The sequence below is a fragment of the Colias philodice genome, chromosome 16, assembly GCF_061535455.1.
Source record: "Colias philodice isolate Cphi_HAF_F1 chromosome 16, ilColPhil1 Martin Lab GWU primary, whole genome shotgun sequence".
Lineage (NCBI taxonomy): Eukaryota > Metazoa > Arthropoda > Insecta > Lepidoptera > Pieridae > Colias > Colias philodice.
The window spans coordinates 7,929,223-7,948,278 of record NC_143101.1 but is presented as its reverse complement, the minus strand read 5'-3'; the positions used below and the strand labels follow the sequence as shown (position 1 = coordinate 7,948,278).

General features: G+C 31.4%; 1 protein-coding gene across 6 annotated transcripts in view; it reads left to right on the top strand.

Annotated features, from left to right (window-relative positions):
- Positions 1 to 19,056, top strand: part of fdl (beta acetylhexosaminidase fused lobes) — a 147,403-nt gene that overhangs the window by 13,832 nt on the left and 114,515 nt on the right. For 5 of the 6 annotated variants that reach the window (XR_016316783.1, XM_089704642.1, XM_089704641.1 and 2 more), the window contains one exon: positions 11,057 to 11,099. The exons of the other annotated variant lie outside the window; for it this stretch is intronic. The gene's annotated coding sequence lies outside the window, so the exon portion shown is untranslated. The remainder of the gene's footprint in view (positions 1 to 11,056; positions 11,100 to 19,056) is intronic. 6 annotated transcript variants of the gene reach the window in all.

Below are 19,056 nucleotides of genomic sequence, written 5' to 3'. Positions count from 1 at the left end.
GTTTTTTACAATGTTTATATCTGACAAACAGGAAATATACACCAGTATGTATAGCATTTATAGATACCTACGTAAAATGTGTTAAAAATTTAAATCCAGCGTTATATTCTAATGTGATTATATGCTTCAGTTTTATTACAAAGGATGTTCCCTGAAGTTTTCCGTTTTAGCATATTTCTTGAATATTTAAAACAGCTCACACCTCAAGCACCCATCTAACGTAAAGGAACCTGTGTGACTATTATATTTTAAATATTCATAACTCCTAAAACGATTACAACCTAAGCATTTGAATATCTTAAAATTATTTGCGCTTAATGCGAATATTAATTTACATACAATAACATCTGGAAATCTCGGAGCAATTGGTTTTGTACTTTTGTGTATTGCAGAAAGTGCATTCAACTGTGGGAGCATTTCATAAGTTATTCCGTATGCAGAATAAAAGTATGCTTAAATTAAAAAAATACGTGTGGCACTTGAGGACTGCCGCGGCAAAGCTATTGCATAGCATCGCATCGCTTTGCCGGTTGGAGTGGTGGGTGTTAGGTTTTTTCGTTACGGAATTTTTACATTCGGTCGCCGCGCTCAAAGATGAGATAAAAGCTATGCAATAGCTTAACAACAAGTAGCAGTACCTAAGTCTTTCTGTACCTGTGTCCTGTATTACTTCCGATTATTTACGAACTCCCAAAGATATATATCGAAAATTTTATGTTAAAGTCTCGCTCATATTATATTTATACAGTTTGATAAATTTATTTTGTAAAAACAGGATTATCAGCCTTCTATGCCCATCAGACTTTTTTTTAAGTTCAAATCGTTGACAACTTAACCCAAAGCCATATCCACTGCAATTACGAGAGAACGAAACAAACGGAATTGCACATAAAGATAAAAATAAAGAAATTTGTATGCTAAATATTTTTGCAAATAAATGCAAATTTCCGTCTGCACTCCGCTGAGATAATTCAACGCTCATTGTTATTACGTGGTGCTTACTCATTATTAAGGCAATTAAAGTAGGTATGACGCCTTTAGACGCTCTCTGTGCCCACTTAAGGTTTGCACTTTAATAAATATGGCTTTTAATATAAAATTATTATTCCTTGCATACAATGGAATCCTAATTAATGTATGTACAGAAGAAGAAAAATAGCGGGTAGAACATTGAGGTATTATTATAGAGAGGACACCACGAACAAAATCTGTGCGACAAGCGCGGCGGCGCGGGGGGGGGGGGCAGTGAGTCATACACTTTGTAGATATTCTGCCTCTTATTACTTAAAAATTAAAACCAATCAATATAACAACTAAATATTGTTTATCTCATTAGAAAAATATGAATAAAATTATCAATTAAAACCAATTAATGTAACAAAAAAACATTAGTTTGAGACGATTGACTCTAACTAGTGTTACAAATAGTGTAGTAGCAATGGCCTCTCTATCTCTAGTACGTAGTACATAGTAACTCAATGGGGTAGAAAGTAATAAATACATGTAATATAATTATTAGTGCCCAATTTTTTACACTGCGTCAACCAGTCCTAGACTATGCTTAAACATATATTTGTTTTGTGTATTTGCGAGTGTTTGACCGTTTGCAATCCGTTCTGAAGTCTTTTTAATGGATTAATCAAATGTACTCACATATCCAATATGTGTACCTATTTGAATAAGTAAATATTTAACGTATATGGTTATTCTTTATGTAGGTATCTAAATTACGTCAAATCAAACATATTATGTACAAAATATATCTATTTGGCTATATTTATAGGCTTATAGCTCAATATTCGCCTCAGATGATATTAATAGAAGTAGTTTGGTTTATCGCCCTCCGTTCTTAATTTCCGGGAACTAAGTAAATGTAATAAAAACCGTTACGAAATTATCGTAGACAAGACCAGCTCAATCATATTGAGTATACAGTTATGGATATATTCATTATGTCCTTTATTTATTTCAATTTGTGTTTTTGCTTTATCTATTGTCATGTTTCCGCCTAATCATGCCAATGTGAAGAGTATTTGTTGTATAGATAATTGCAGGAAATGAGCGCTATTGTTTGTTTTCAATTTTATATACATTTGTGGTGATATTTAACTGTCATATTAGTCGTTTACTCTTTAACGCGTTCACTTTTGTTTTTCCTCTACATGTCGATTTTTTTTGATACAATATTATTTGCGTCAGTTTGGTATATGAGCGTAATATAAGTTATCAAACCCAATTTGATTGATTGATTGATTATTTTTCAATTATATAGCATGTTAAACACTTATCGATAAACAATATAGGGAATACCGTAATACTTATCATGATTAATGATTGATAAGAACTATTTATTTTCCTTGCATATTATTTATTTATTTTCTTTACACGATTGAAAATGGTTTAATATAATAGAGCATACAATCAAGTAAGTATATTATAAGATTAGATTTAAAACCTTTTGACGATAGACAACTTTGTCTGCGTAATATCATACGCACCTTTTTTAATGTCACGATCTTAAACAATTAAATAGGTACCTTAATATTATATAAATCGTGTTTTATTTTGCAGTTAAATTAACGTCAAAACTATGTTATCATCATGACTTATTACCTACTTATATTATATGATACTAATATTCCTTAAAGTAGATTTACAATGAGAATTTAATAGTCGGTAGGTATATAAGTAATTAGGCTAAATTTTATTGATGCTTTGAAACCAATATAATATAGTATTGATAAACCATTTTTACATAGAAAAGAATTAAAAATACGATCGTGAGACCTAAATAAAAAGGTATTGCAATTGTTGCAAATAAAAAAATATTAATACTCCATCTATGTATTCGTGACAAATTTTGCGTTTTACGTTAGGTAATAATTTCTCATGTAGGCATTTAAACGATGCATAGTAAATATGGGTTTATGTTTAACATGCATGGTGCATAAATTAAATATTGTTTTTACACGCGATTGCTCTAGAGATAAGAATTGAAAGCGACAATAATTGGAAATAGGTACTTTTATTTAGAAGTAGAAAAAACTATTGAGTACATAGTTTTGAATTATGTAATAACTAGCTGCGCTCCGCGGTTTCACCCGGCTGGCTCCGCTCCTGTTGGTCTTAGCGTGATGATATATAAAGCCTTCCTCGATGAATGGGCTATCTAACACCGAAAGAATTTTTCAAATCTGACCAGTAGTTCCTGAGATTAGCGCGTTCAAACAAAACCCATTTATCGAGGAAGGTTATAGGCTACCTATATAATACTATATATCATCACGCTAAGACCAACTGGAGCAGAGCACTGCGGGTAAAACCGCGGGACACAGCTAGTTAAAGATAAATGAAATTAACTACAAGACACAAGTATAGGGCAGTATACGACCATTTATCATAACATAGTGAAGCGTATTGTTGTATTAGGAGTGCAATTTTATTACTGACGTCAGCATTGTTGAGTTAATAACTGCAGTTCCATGAAGTGTGAAGAATTTGCTTTATCTTGGGTTGTGATTGTTTTGTATTATATTTTTAATAAAACTATTATAACTGGTGTGAATACAATTTATTGTATTTTTAATATTTTGGTACGTACTTAAAACTCAGTTAGTATTAATTCGTAGCACAATAAAATAACATTAAAATAAATACCTTAATGTAACAATCTCATTAAGAATGGCAGATTTATTAAATTAAACTTTAAGTTTGAATCGGAACAGGAAAACGCTTTTATATTGTAGATAATATTCTGTGAATGTAGATAGATAATATTCAAGTAAATGTATTTTAAATATCTGTATCATGTTTCCTTTTAATTATACCTATCCTTGCCTAGCTTATGGTATCGCGAGAATGTGGAGAAATTGAAATTATAACAATTTAAAGTATTCCGTATGTAAATTTAGCTTAACTTATAATATGAATTAACAAAATATATAAATATGTAGATAAATTTAAAAAGATAGTAAGGTAGAGCAAAATAACCTAGGTGCTTACCAGTAGTTAACAACGTTAAAATTAAACTTTTTGAGTAAGACTTGTTTCGAGACCCACATTAGATTAAATAATCAATTGTTGTATCAATAATTGCTCACGGAACCATTCAAACTTTGTTAAAAATAAATAAAGTCAAGGTCATCTAGTTACTATCCGGACGTTTCACACTTCACCGTCTAGTCCCAAACTAAACAAAATTAAATATTCTTATAGACACTTAACAACACAAAACTGAGAAACAATTCTCATGGATACAATGTAAGTAGTTAGACCGCAAATTGTTATGGAATTGAAGACCTGACTGAAATTTTGAACTGTACATTGGGCTGATTTTTCAATCCTTGGTTACAACCATGTTACAACTTATTCGTCGAATAATGTATAAAACTACCATTTTAAAAACGTATTCTAATTGCCCGTATTTGACAGTTTACGTGACATTTTAATATTATCGTGTAATACTTTATTTGACGGATAAGTTTTATCCAAGCATTGAAAAATCGGCCCTTAAATAGACAAGCGAACCATCTAAACCTTCTAGCTGCTTGCCCTGGCAATCGCCATGGCCTGGGTTTACCCGTGATACAAATAATGGAATTCGGCTGACTTGTAATAGTGGAAGAAGTTTCAAAATTGATTGAATAGTACAGATCTTATTCGATATAAACATTAAACGATCAAAAAGGCTGTTTATATTTTTAATATTGGTATAGATAACCTACCTATATCTAAGAAACATCCATGCTCCAACCCAGTACCAAAGGAACAAGCACTGACGTTTATTAATCACCAGCAATAACAACTTCCAGCATCAATTAAATAAGTAATTTCAAACAGGAAGAGTTAATCTCGTTTCGTTATCCTCGCCAGGAATCTCGACGAGTGAAACTTTAAACGTTTAATTAGCTGACATCAGCTAGACCGCTCGCAGATGAGATTTTATCCATTTAAATTATATTTCAAATATTAATTATATCTAGGAACTAGCTGGGCCCCGCGGTTTCATCCGCAGTGTTCCGCTCCTGTTGGTCTTAGCGTGATGATATATCTATACTAATACATATTATAAAGAGGAAAGGTTTGTATGTATGTATGGTTTTCACGCATAAACTACTGGACCGATTTTGATGAAATTTGGCACAGATAATCTTTAGACCCTGAGAAAGAACATAGGCTACCTTTTATTGCGAAATATGTACCACGGGCGAAGCCGGGGCGGACCGCTAGTAGCCTATAACCTTCCTCGATAAATGGGCTCTAGCCTCTAAAGCCGAAATAATTTTTCAAATCGGACCAGTTTCCTGATATTAGTGCGTTCAAACAAACAAACAAACTCTTCAGCATTACAATATTAGTATAGATATAAATTCTATCAAGGAATTATAAGATCGTCTCGGAATCATTGTGTATTTCGATAGTTATAGCGATCGTGCTTTATCGCACATGGCAACTTGTGAAGCGCTATTAATGTTGATTTAATTCTTCAATCTTAAGATGAATAGCTTTATGAATTTAATGTGCTTATCAGAATTATGCCTTTGGTTATTTCATCGACTATTTCTCCTGGAAAAAAAGATAAACTTGTGTTAGCTATTCGTGTGTTTTTGTACAATATAATGATGACATTAAATAATTTAATAGGTAACTATTATTACAATATCATTTATCGTGGAATTTTTCGTCATAGTCTGAGTAACATACACGTAAGCATATAATTATATTGATATATTATTATCATTGCTGAAGGTTTTGTAAAAGCCATCTGTAAAAAAGGAGTTTATGTTGATATTGATATTTTTGGTTTTATGGCATTCAAATGCTTTAAATAATAATATTTTATATAATAATAATATTATTTTTTTATAATAATATTTTTTCTATTCTTTATAAATTTATAAGGAGTTTATGACGCATTTTTAATGTTTTCTAATGATTTTTTTCAGAAAAAAATAAATTACCTTTTGTTTAATGAAAAATTTCAAACGTAAGTGTAATGTTAAAATTGCTACTATTACGCAAACGATATCCATGAAAGTAATTTAAACAATTCAATAGTGAGAATTTTTTTACATTATTCTTATGAAACCATTATACATTGTAAAAATGGTCTCAAGTATCCTTGTCGGAGCCAATTAATTTAGAAATCCAAAGCGACGAGTACACCCTCGATACGATTGAAAAGGGCACGTTTTAATACAGTAATGGCACTTTAGTATGCCGCTTGATTCGCGAATGGCCTAAAGAGTACCCGCTTTTTCACTTACCGCCACGATGACCACTCGTTTTTATTTACGTTCGATTTTTAAATTGATCCCTGAATGGAATGCTACGATTTATCGAACGTTCGAAAACTGAATATGAATAGAAAAATAAAATATGAATAGTTATGAAAATGGTTTGAGTTTATGATAGACTACAAGCCCGCATATGAAAAAAATATGGGTCAAATGAACCACCACGGGACATATCTAGTACGAAAGAAGAGCAAAAAATAATAAGATTCATCACTATGCCGTCACTTGTAAGCTGTCCAACTGAGTGCAGATGAGAATTCAAAAGTACAGGTAGACTCGGTAAATTTTGGTCATATATTTTTGTACGGCATTCTTAACCATCGATAGATCCATTAAAAATAATAAGAAACCGCTCAGTGCCGTACAAAAATGTGGGTCCACCAAGTCGGAATTTTTATTTAATTTCCGAGAGTTACCGGGGGTAAATTTGGTCATTTGACCATGTACGGCATCTGTGTCATACGATTGCTATACTGCTTTTAATCCATTATTCCGCAACGCCGTACAAAAATCATGGGGACAAGGGGAAAAAATCGAGAGTTGTAATCCCCTCTCTTTCCCCACTCCAGGGGGTCATTTGACTAAGTACGGCTTCGGTTCCAAAACATTATCTAGCACTCAAAAGTACTATTAAAAGCAATGCCGTCAAAAAATAATTGTTCTTTTAAATGTATACCAATAATCATCTTAATTTCATCGAATTCTTGATATAAAGAGCTGTAAGGTCATTTGACCCTGTACGGGAACTTTTTTTTTAACATGATATTGTAAAATTCAATTGTTGTATAGTATTGCCGTTCAAAAGAAACCGTTCTAAAAAAAGTTATAGAGAAATGCAAACCCAGAAATTTTGTTAAAGTTTAAACATCGTAGATTAATGAAATATAATAGTTTTCTACACTTTATTCGTTGTTTTAAATAGTATTAACATAGATAAATTAGGAAAAAACGATGCCGTACATTTTTGTGCAGACCACATCTTTTAGGCTGATGAAAGCGACGAAAGCTACAATTTTAAGGGTGCTTTATGGCCATTTGATACAGTACGGCATTAACATATTTTTACCCAACTACGGCAAAGCAAAAGGAGGGTTATGGTTTTGACAGGTCATGTATGTATGTTCATCTATTCCCTCGTAACTTCTAAACTACTTATCAGAATTCGACAAATGACATATCATTAGAAGCGTCTGAATTGTTCACTGGATAATCAGTGACCAGCTAGCTAAAGGCTATATGGGGTTTCACAAAATCTAATGTGGCGCCCTCTAGCGGACAAAACATACAGAGTAAAAAAATAAAGTTAAGATAAATATGCCGTGTTTGGTATCATTTGAAAGCGCTTTACTTGTACATTTTGAATATGTATATATTACTAGCATTTGCTTGTGACTTTACCTGTATTCATGGGCTGATTGAATATAATTCACATCTTTTCGTTCATAGCTTTTTTATTAGTTCATCAATTTAACGGAGTCCATTCCACTTGACTCCGACTTTCCAAGGTGATAATTAACCACCTCGAGCTTCTTAATATTAATGAATATTTATATTTTATTAGAAAAATATAAAGCAAACATTTCGTTATATGGATTTTTTCTTTTTCAGATTTTTCCCCTTTGAACCAACGAAAATGTACGGCACATGAAAAAATATTATCTATGCATAAAATACTTTAAAAATAAATTTATTTCGTGTTGTGTCAAATGACCCCCTGGAGTGGGGAAAGAGAGGGGATTACAACTCTCGATTTTTTCCCCTTGTCCCCATGATTTTTGTACGGCGTTGCGGAATAATGGATTAAAAGCAGTATAGCAATCGTATGACACAGATGCCGTACATGGTCAAATGACCAAATTTACCCCCGGTAACTCTCGGAAATTAAATAAAAATTCCGACTTGGTGGACTCACATTTTTGTACGGCACTGAGCGGTTTCTTATTATTTTTAATGGATCTATCGATGGTTAAGAATGCCGTACAAAAATATATGACCAAAATTTACCGAGTCTACCTGTACTTTTGAATTCTCATCTGCACTCAGTTGGACAGCTTACAAGTGACGGCATAGTGATGAATCTTATTATTTTTTGCTCTTCTTTCGTACTAGATATGTCCCGTGGTGGTTCATTTGACCCATATTTTTTTCATATGCGGGCTTGTAGTCTATGAGGGTTTTTAAAGCATGGCCTAATACATAAGTGCAATAATGTAACTATCAGTTTTTCAAATTATTTTTTATTATACATGTTTGAATCATTGAGATAATAGTACTACGTATGGAGGAGACACCACGAACAAAATCTGTGCGCCATTTTTTTGCTCTAACTAGGTTTTAAAAATTATTATCTAGTTAGGTACTTACCGATGAAAGTTATTCCTTTGCACTTTTCCGTATTATTTGTATTATTTGTGCAATATCGTAACACACACGAAGGCATATTTGATGCGTTTCACTTTAAAACAAATAAAAAATGAGCGTGCAGTTACGCCATATGGCGTATGTTGAGCGGAACATAAGTGATGTAGGCGGTGTCGTCTCCATATGTATATCTCAATGGTTTGAATTGATCTAATTTGAATACTTGAACATCCTTAAATTTAACGCAGTTTTATCTATAAAAAGTACATAGATACATGCATCTTAGTATTGCCCATAGATCTTACTTACGGTGAAGGTTACATATTTAAGATTTATTTTTCTGAAAAAGCTAATCTGTATTAGACATAAATATTGGAAAAAGCTTTTCCACACGTATCTTATAGAATTAACCGTGTTAGCCAGCATAAAATGAGCCACACGTTTAAAATTTCTTACATACTCCGGGATCCAAGTTATATGGATGATTTCAGTCCCATATAATGTAATACGGTTAGTCCACTGACTATTTGCTTACAGAATATATCTATAGGCTGTATAACGTTATACTAAGGACTGCCAAAGCGGTCCCTAATCCATGTAACTAGCAAAACCAAGCATGGGTAACCAAACTTTAGGTACGATCCTACTGAGCCTTTACAAATGTTATAAGAAGCTTACTTTTTACAGCTCCTGCCGTAGTTGTATTATGGTAATATTGTCCGTCCGATCACAACTTTCACATTTATTAAAGTGTGCAAGTTTCTATGTCAGAGGTCAGTGACCTTATAAAATGTGGCCCGCGCGAAATATGCTTCTTTTCGTTTGATATTAAAGATGCGAATTTTAATCAGTACCTAATATAAAAAAATTGCACGTTTCATAGTAGGTGATACTAATGGTCTTACTAAAGAACAGCTTATAAAAAAATATAGAAGGAATGCACGATATTTTTCAATCGAAATAAATTTTTTATCAAATTTTACCACTACACTAATTTTGGTCGGCGACATACAAATTCGCGTATTTTTGTGAATACTTAGTATTAATTTATTTATGAATTCGCTCACTTACAGCATATAGACGTGATTTTCGTATTATTATTATCATAAAGTGATCTGTAAACAATTTAAAGTTCAGTGTAGTACAAAATTGGCAATATCTTTGGACCAAGCTTACAAAGGTACTTAATTTTCATCTTGCTGCGGGCAAAATATGAGATTAAATCGTTGATTTAAGTTTATATTTATTTATTATTTACCTTAATAGAATAAAGGTACATAGTTCTAGAACTTTCCACCGTTTGGGCCAAATGCCAAAGTAGACGTAGTAACTATTTATTATTAATCTCTAAAAGTAGTATCAAAGGCCATAATACTTTGCTATATGTATAGGTATAAACGGGGTAATAACTATGTTAATGTAATTTATAGACTTTGGAAAAAAGGGTTTACTAAAGGGCGTACTTATAACAATTTATGTTTATATGAAGATCATTTAGTTATCCAGGAGACAGGAAATTACTTAATCTGTGGCAAATGATTGATTATGAAAAGTATGATATGCCCCTTTATAAAATTGTAGCCCTACGTTTTATTCTATGGTTTTATATTTTATATTCAGCTAGAAGTACTTTTAGCTGAGTGCTATCTATATTTAGATTTGTGGCCGTCGCTAAATTTAACTGCAATGTGTGAATTTATTATCCACATCACGTGACTTATTTATGTATATTAATATTCAATTTAATTAGCAATGATCTTCGTAATTCATATTGTTTTCATATAAGAAATTTTTAACCAACTTTTGCTTCCTAAAGCTTTAGGCAATATGAAGAGCAAACTATGTACAATTATTTTCCTATAATATGTGAACACCATATGATTTTCCATTTCGATATTAAATTGTATTGCCAATCGATTCGTTTCGAGAAAAATAAATAAAATAACTCTTGTGATTATCGTGAACATATCGTAATCATAAATAAAATATTTTATTGAAATAAATATTCCAGGACATTTTTCACACACGGCACGATCTGATCCCATTACCCATACTAAGCTTTCGCTTGTTATGGGAAACCAAACGGCTGATAAACATGCATTTATAATTTTAAATTAATACTTATATAGATAATAGATAATTAACACATCCAGACACAGAGCAAACATCGATGTTGATCACGCAAATATTTGCCCTGGGTGGGAATCGAACTCACGACTTCTGGCTTGGAAGGCAGGGTCACTACTAATGAAGCTTACCGGTTATTAAAAAAAAAATATTTTACAACAAAACTATAGCATTGTTTTGTATTAACACAACCTGTACAAACAATTAATACATAACGTTATTTATTGTTTTCTATGTAAACTCGTTAACATGGAAAATGTGTTTTGTTTCAGGTCAATCCTATGCGTGACTCGTAATAATGTGAAACAATCAATTGTAAGTATAATATATTTACATTTATAGTTTCATTGTGAAAACTCAGTGGCTATCAACTATCAAGGTCATTACTGTAGTGTACCGTTATTTTAATTCATCATTCATACAAAAACTCATATTACCTATATTATGTAATTAAAAAAATATTTTGTTCAATCTTATTATCACTTTAAACAATAATTCTAATATTATTAATATTTTTTCATGTTTTATTGATTATTAATTTTTTGATATGTCTCTCATAAGATTCTATTCCTTCTATACATCCTAATTTTAAGAGAACAAGTAGGAGATTAATATGCCAAATGAATTCAACAGCTGTTCCCAGTAATAAGTATTATAAATTGTATCTACAATTATAGATCTAGTTGTAGAAATAGTATGTAACTCCTTTTGAAAATTATGGGATATAAATGAAAATAAATATAAATAAATAAATATGTACAAATTGTTCATAGGTGTATTTTATAAGCTATATCAGGTAGACTTTTTTTAATAACTACTTATGCACACTTCCGATGGTATCCTAAATTATAAAGAGCCCATTCAACCATTTATAATATAAAAAAAATACATTTCCTTACAAATCAATGTACATGAATGGTGTCAGGGTCTGTTAATGACGTCACAGCGGCCCCGCCTGAAAATTGTTAAATAGCATTATACTTAAAGAGGTCTTGGTCACATTATAAAGGAGTCTTTCAGCTCCTATTATATCTTTCATTTGAACTGCATGTGTTAGTAATTGACGTTGGAAACTATAAGAGTTGGATCATGGATGGAAATTATACGCAATTTTTTACATTTTCAATAGATGCTGCAAAAGCTCAAGCTTAGTTATGGATAATACGTAATCAGCTTATTTAAACTGTTAAAAATTGTCTCTTAAGATATATAATGAATCATTCTGTATGTATTTTTCCTTAATTACAATAATAATATGTAACCGATGAAGATACGGCTAGATTGGTTTATTTTAGCTACTTTCATAGCATTATGTCCTATGGAATTCTACTATGGGGCAGGGCTGCAGATATAGAAACTATATTTATATTACAGAAAAGAGCCATACGCTCTATATATAATTTACGTGCTCGGGACTCACTAAGAGATCTCTTTAAGAATATTGGTATCCTCACTGTACCATCACAGTATATATTTAATAATGTTTTACATGTACACAAAAACGCGGACTTACACACAAAAGTAGGAGATAGACACTGTTATGGCACAAGGAATAGAAATAAAATTGAAATGCCATTTTATAGGTTAGCTAAAGTTAAAAATTCATTTATGGGCCAAGGTATACGTTTTTACAATAGAATTCCTCATAGTATTAAAGAGTTTAGTAGTGTTAAATTTAAAACTTATTTAAAAAATGTATTAGTTCAGAGAGCCTACTACAGCATTAAGGAATATATGGAAGATGAAAATCCATGGAGGGTTGTCGCGTAAGAATAACAGGACAGTTCTTAGGCATATTATGATAATATATAATATTATGTATATGGACATGACTTTAAAAGAGCAACTATGGAGTTTCTTGCCGGTTCTTCTCCATAGATACTGCTTTCCGAATCGGTGGTAAATTTAAAGAATGTAATGACGATTCAAAAGTGCTTCTGGAAGAAGTCTAATTCAATAAATAAATGTTTGAGTTTGAGTTTAACTTCGTTACTGATATCTTTAGGTAGGTCCATTGCTCATATATTGTAGATGTATTACCTATATTATTACTGTGAAGTTTCATCCAAATCATACCATAAAATATATCAGTCACACACTCATAAATTAATAAAATAGAAGTAATGAATTGTTTGATATCGTGAGATAGGAATCTACCTCACGCAAGTCGCAACAAACCGACTTCTAACATTCTTTATTATATATTTGTTTTTATTGTAGAGTCAAATGGAGCTCCTTCGCGGTTTCACCCGCGTGCAGCTCTGCTCCTGTTGGTCTTAGCGTAATGATATATAGCCTATAGCCTTCCTCGATAAATAGGCTATCTAACACGGAAAAAAATTTTCAAATCGGACCAGTACTTCCTGAGATTAGCGCGTTCAAACAAACAAACGAAGTACGAACTCTTCAGCTTTATAATATTATGTATAAGTATAGATTAATATGATACATTTCCATATACAAACGGGGCCTAATCCTTACAAAGACACATATTATAATAATACTTTGAACTTTCACAAATGCAAGTTAGAAGGTATTGGACCGGACATGTCTAATTGAATTTGCATATAAAATAAGCGACAGACCGCAAATTAATTTACGCATATGACATTTAAATACCAGTGGAGACATAAATATTATGCGATATTTTATTAAAGAAACTAGATAATAGATGGATAATATATGGGTTTCAAAATAAAATATGTAACGTTGATATCTCTAGATATCGTTATTTTTATTAGGTATATAAAAAATTTAAAGGTTCTTTAATGATTTAATTGTCTGCTTGGTGTATTAATTAACATATGAACTTTGTTAAACATAATAATATGATCAATGAAATAATGTAATTGAAATATGTATGCTAGTAACATATCCCACTATGTATTGAACCAAAACACTCCACAGTCCACGCTCAAAATTTATACTTACCACATAAAACAAAAATACCTGATATTTTTCAAATAATAAAAAAAGTAGTAACATTATATGTACAAGCATTTAATTTCCAATTTAATGTGGGTAGTATTTATAGTTTGACCACGTAACATGATTTGCGATAGATTTCAGCGACCGCACTTGATTGACACTATTCTGAGCAAATGGAACCCATTATAGACTAGCGCAGTAATGTAATAATGTTGTGCCAAACAATAAAATGCGGTTGAATTACCGAAAATAGCGCGAAACCTATATTAATCAATTGAACAAGACACCGCTAATTTCCTGCTGAATACAAATCTATATGTGCTTACAAAATGAAGACTCTTCTTATGAGGATATTCGAAATATTTTATGAAATGAAGATACTCTTCTCCCATGTACAAAACGGCTTAACCGATTTTTTCAATATTCTACACCTATTTGGCAGTTGGCTAGATAGTTGTCTGAAGGTATGGTTGACTTAATCTCTACATCAGTAAATGATCAAAGCGTATATATTAACACAATCATTAGTACCTACCCCACACAATTCCCTAACCGTAACACATTTACAGAAGTAGAATTTTCTACAAGTACAAGTACACAAAACAATAGCCCCGCAGGTTCTCGAACGCACTCCAGCGTTACAATGCGTACCTCACGGAACAATACCGGCACTTACAACGCTTTTTATTATCCCAAGCTTTACACCTCGATTTTTGTTACTGTAATTTTAAGAGTTCCGGCCTTATTATCCACGTTAAGACGCAGGATTTTTAAAACAAATTTACTGTTTGGTTAATGTTACAATTGATATTTGAAACAGGATAGGCCATCCTGGAGCATGAGAAAAAAAAAGCCGAAATTAAGGGATAAGGCAAAGGAAAAGTAAGAAGAATTGATATTTGAAAATTTTTAAAGATTAGAAAAGGTCTATCATGAGCGGCACTCGAGTCTACGTCTTTCGCTGTAAGTACTGTAGCGATGCCTGATCATATGGCCACCTATTTGATAACGAAATGAATTCCCATAAATGGTTGGTTCACATTGTTGATTGCGTTAGTTTAAAGTTTACTTTTTCTATTGACAACGAAATACTAGAAAAATACAGTGGCCAGAATAAAACTTGATTGCCTCAAGCCAAAATTGGCGTGAATTTTCGTCTGTATACCCAAATTTTATGTCGATTAAACTACTATCGGTTTAACATAGTTTCTCTCATATTATAATGTAACGAAACTACAAACGTGCTAAAGGAAATTACTTACTTAATCTTTATGCAAATTAACATTTGACAATCGAATGTACGCAGTACGCACTCGTACAAAATTAAACTATGTATTTAATTGTTTTTTTTTTCAAAAAGGTTTGTATTTTCATCGTACATGATAGAAATAATTACAAAATTGCACAACGAAGAAGTTGTCTTATTATTTGTAAAAGTGACTACAATATTTGAAGCACCTCCTATATTATTTGAGAATAAAAGTTCAAGTAGGACTCTTTTGTAAAATTTCTCTTACAAAACCCATTTATGATTGTGATTAGGTATGTATATTCGTTTATAATATGTAGTAAGATTAAACAAAATATATATTTTATTTAATACTAGCGGTCCGCCCCGGCTTCGCCCGTGGTACATGTTTACGTTTTCACTACATAAGAACCATCCTCGTACTTCAAGGAATATAATAAAAAAAGAATTATCGAAATCGGTTCAGCCGTTCTCGAGTTATGCGCTTACCAACACATTTTGCGATTCATTTTTATATAAAGACTAGCGGTCCGCCCCGGCTTCGCCCGTGGTACATGTTGACGTTTTCTCTCCATAAGAACCATCCTCGTACTTCATGGAATATTATAAAAAAAGAATTAACGAAATCGGATCAACCGTTCTCGAGTTATGCGCTTACCAACACATTTTGCGATTCATTTTTATAGTATAGACTAGCGGTCCGCCCCGGCTTCGCCCGTGGTACATGTTTACGTTTTCTCTACATAAGAACCATCCTCGTACTTCAAGGAATATAATAAAAAAAGAATTATCGAAATCGGTTTAGCCGTTCTCGAGTTATGCGCTTACCAACACATTTTGCGATTCATTTTTATATATAAGATTATATTCAATTAATAAACAATTATGTTTTAAAATGTAAGTAATTCGATGCGTTTGTATGCTCATTAACATTAAACATGGAATTGTTTCTTGTTTTTTGTTTGAATTGTTTGTGTAAATTATCTTTAAATCGCCATCTAAACAACACTTTTTAATTAAATGAATTCTTTTAAAGCAACTTATACGAAAAAACATTTTGAAAAAGTCGCTACAAAAGTTAAAACAAGCATTTTGCATCAAACAAATTGTAGGTACCTAATACCTACAATGACAATGTTGGAATATATAGTGTATAAGTATTAAATTGTATTTAAATGACGATTCAAATACATTCTCGACAAAAAATTGCTGCCCTAAATATCTCAAATGAAAATAAACATAAATATAATATGTATTTGTTTATTTTGAGGGCGAGAAATCTATCTCATTGTGATTTTAGATGATTTATGAGTCTTTCTTCATTATAGTACCTACACGAGATATTTTTAGAAGAAACTTGAAGTTTATTTTTATAATGAAAAGAAAAATGAGAGAATGAGAAATTTGCATAATTCCCGTTTGCTTGGCATTTCTAGGGTAAAACCCATCTTTGTCCTTTCCTATATCAGGTTTCAAACTATCTTTGTCCCTAATTTAATCCCAACAGGTTCTAGCGTGAAGAATAGACAGATAGACAAATAAACAGATTTACTTTTGAATTCATAATTTTAATATTTATTATTATTACTAGCGGATTGCCCCCGCTTCGCCCGTGGTACATGTTTACGTTTACTTTCCATAAGAACCATCCTCGTATTTCAAGGATAAAAAAACTATTTTAAGTATCGGAATCGGTTCAGCCGTTTAAGCGTGATGGCGTGACCAAGAGAAATAGGGAGTCATATTTTATAGTAGGGATAACAAGCATTGCGAACATTGAATTAAATATTTATAAGCTATTGTAACGCCTTTAATTGCAGTATAATTTTATAAAATTTATTATAAATTCACTGTGTTCACTCTACCATTCTGTTCATTAAACATTCCTTTTAATTACAACTGTATGTATTAATTGATTGTTAAATTAAAATAATATTGTTTTCTAGCTTAAATTATTTTAAGTCTGATGTGAATGTCTTCATAGATTTTTAGATATTTGATGCAATACCAAATATCCCTAGACTTTGTTGATGTGTGTATTATACTTTTATTTTCCCTTATAGAACAACGTTTATTCCAAAATATGACTTTTTTTATTTGAATAATAGAATTATTTTCACAAAGCAAACAACTAATGACCTATTGAACCCCATAATTTGATTAGGCTAGTTTTTACCTACTATTTATCTTCTCAAATTGATGTTATTGAACGTTATTATTTGTGAAGTGATGGTTATATATATATGTAAGTACTATTGCTATTATCTTTTCAGTTTATGGAAACTCCCAACCTAAATAATACTCAAGATTTTTTACAAATTGTAAAGTTGTAGATTATCAATCATTGTAAGTATATAGTAAAGTTCTTTCTTATTAAAGTGAAACTTTTATTACATCGCACAGTATTTTTTTGACCCTTCTTTTGCGACAGCCTAATTTTATTGAATGAATGTATGGATATATACATGACAAACGCAAGAGTAAAACTCCCATGAAGCTCACTATCATACTTTTCGAAAAAATTCAATCTGAATAAAAAGTACCGGTATTTTATATAATTCAATTTTAATTTTTTATTAATTTTTCTACCATTATAACACATTTTTTTGCATTGCGAGCGTCAAGGCTAGCCATAGGGCCAATTTTCGATCCATTCGGGGAAGAGCTGTGACTTCGCAATTTCGAGATAATCGCATAAATAACAAAATTTCATTTCTTTTTTTGTGACTGAACTTTTAAGAATAGGCAAATTATTTTTACTTCAAAACATAGTTATATGTATGGACTACTTCCACAAAAAAAACCGATCGCGAAAAGAGCGGGATTCGCGAGATATTAATTTCTGAAAAAGTACCGGTTCTTTAACGAATTTTTTGTATAAAATCCACAATATAAATTGAACTTATATAGAGTTGCGTTTCTCAGATGACGGAATACTACAGAAAATTTGATGAGACATATTGTTAGTAAATTGAAGTGTCTATAACAAAATATAAAAAATAAAAAAGTTATAAAAAAAATTGAGTTAAAATTAAACAAAATTTCTTTATGCAGTAAAATTACATCATTTACAAATTAATCTTAATTATTTTTTTATTGATGTTATTTAGCGTTTATCGCGACATAAGGTGTTATAATAAAAATGTTTTTGCTTTAAAAGACTTTCAATAAATTCTCTATTTGTTTGGTCGGATGACATTTAATTAGATAAATAAAAATAAATAGTTCAAATTTTTTTTATTCAACTCATCCATCAATTGAAATTGCTTTCTCTAGGCACTAGATATCAAGATTACGACTATTTATTTCAACTTATTAGTTGACATTATCGGGGTGTGTGGAGTTTTCGCAATCCAGACTAGAGGGCGCTTTTGCGCGCTGAATCGCGCTATTGAAATGTTTTGTTAGTTACATATAAGATGTAAGCTGATTTCCATGAGTTGGGTTAATTGGTTTGGAGAAATAAGTAAAAAAAAGTAAAGTTGGTAGTTTGAAAAGTAAGGTTGGTTGAATTAGCGTTTTATCCGCTTTAAACGAAAAATCGGTTGGTTTTATCGGTCCAACCGTTTCAGTTGGTTGGTTGTGGGTCAAAACCCTAATTAAATCTTCTATTTCGTTTTGTAAAGCCATTTATTGGTTGTTGATTTTTGACTTTTCTTTTTTACTTTGTTTTTTAATTTCTTTAATCCAATTATTTTATTTGATTAAATACTTTCACTGCCATTCATACAGTTTTGTATACGTAAAGGCTATGGATAACGCTGTAGCTGGAACCTCTTATCCTTCGGAGGTGGCCTCATACAGGCTAGATGTAGAAACAGGCTGCCATACACTAACTCGATATGATATATACATATATCTGGATCAAGAGAGTAAAAAACTCCATGGTCGCTATGGAAAACCGTTTGACTTATCCAAATCGGAAAGGAATATTTTTGTAAAATCGATTTTTGCAACTATATTAAATACACCCCTTTCAGAACCACAGGAGAAAAATTTTAACATTGCTATAAACCGTTTTATCAACAAAGTTGAGAAAAGATATAACGATAGCAACAGAATTTTGTCACAATTTCGAAAAAAAAATAACGCTTG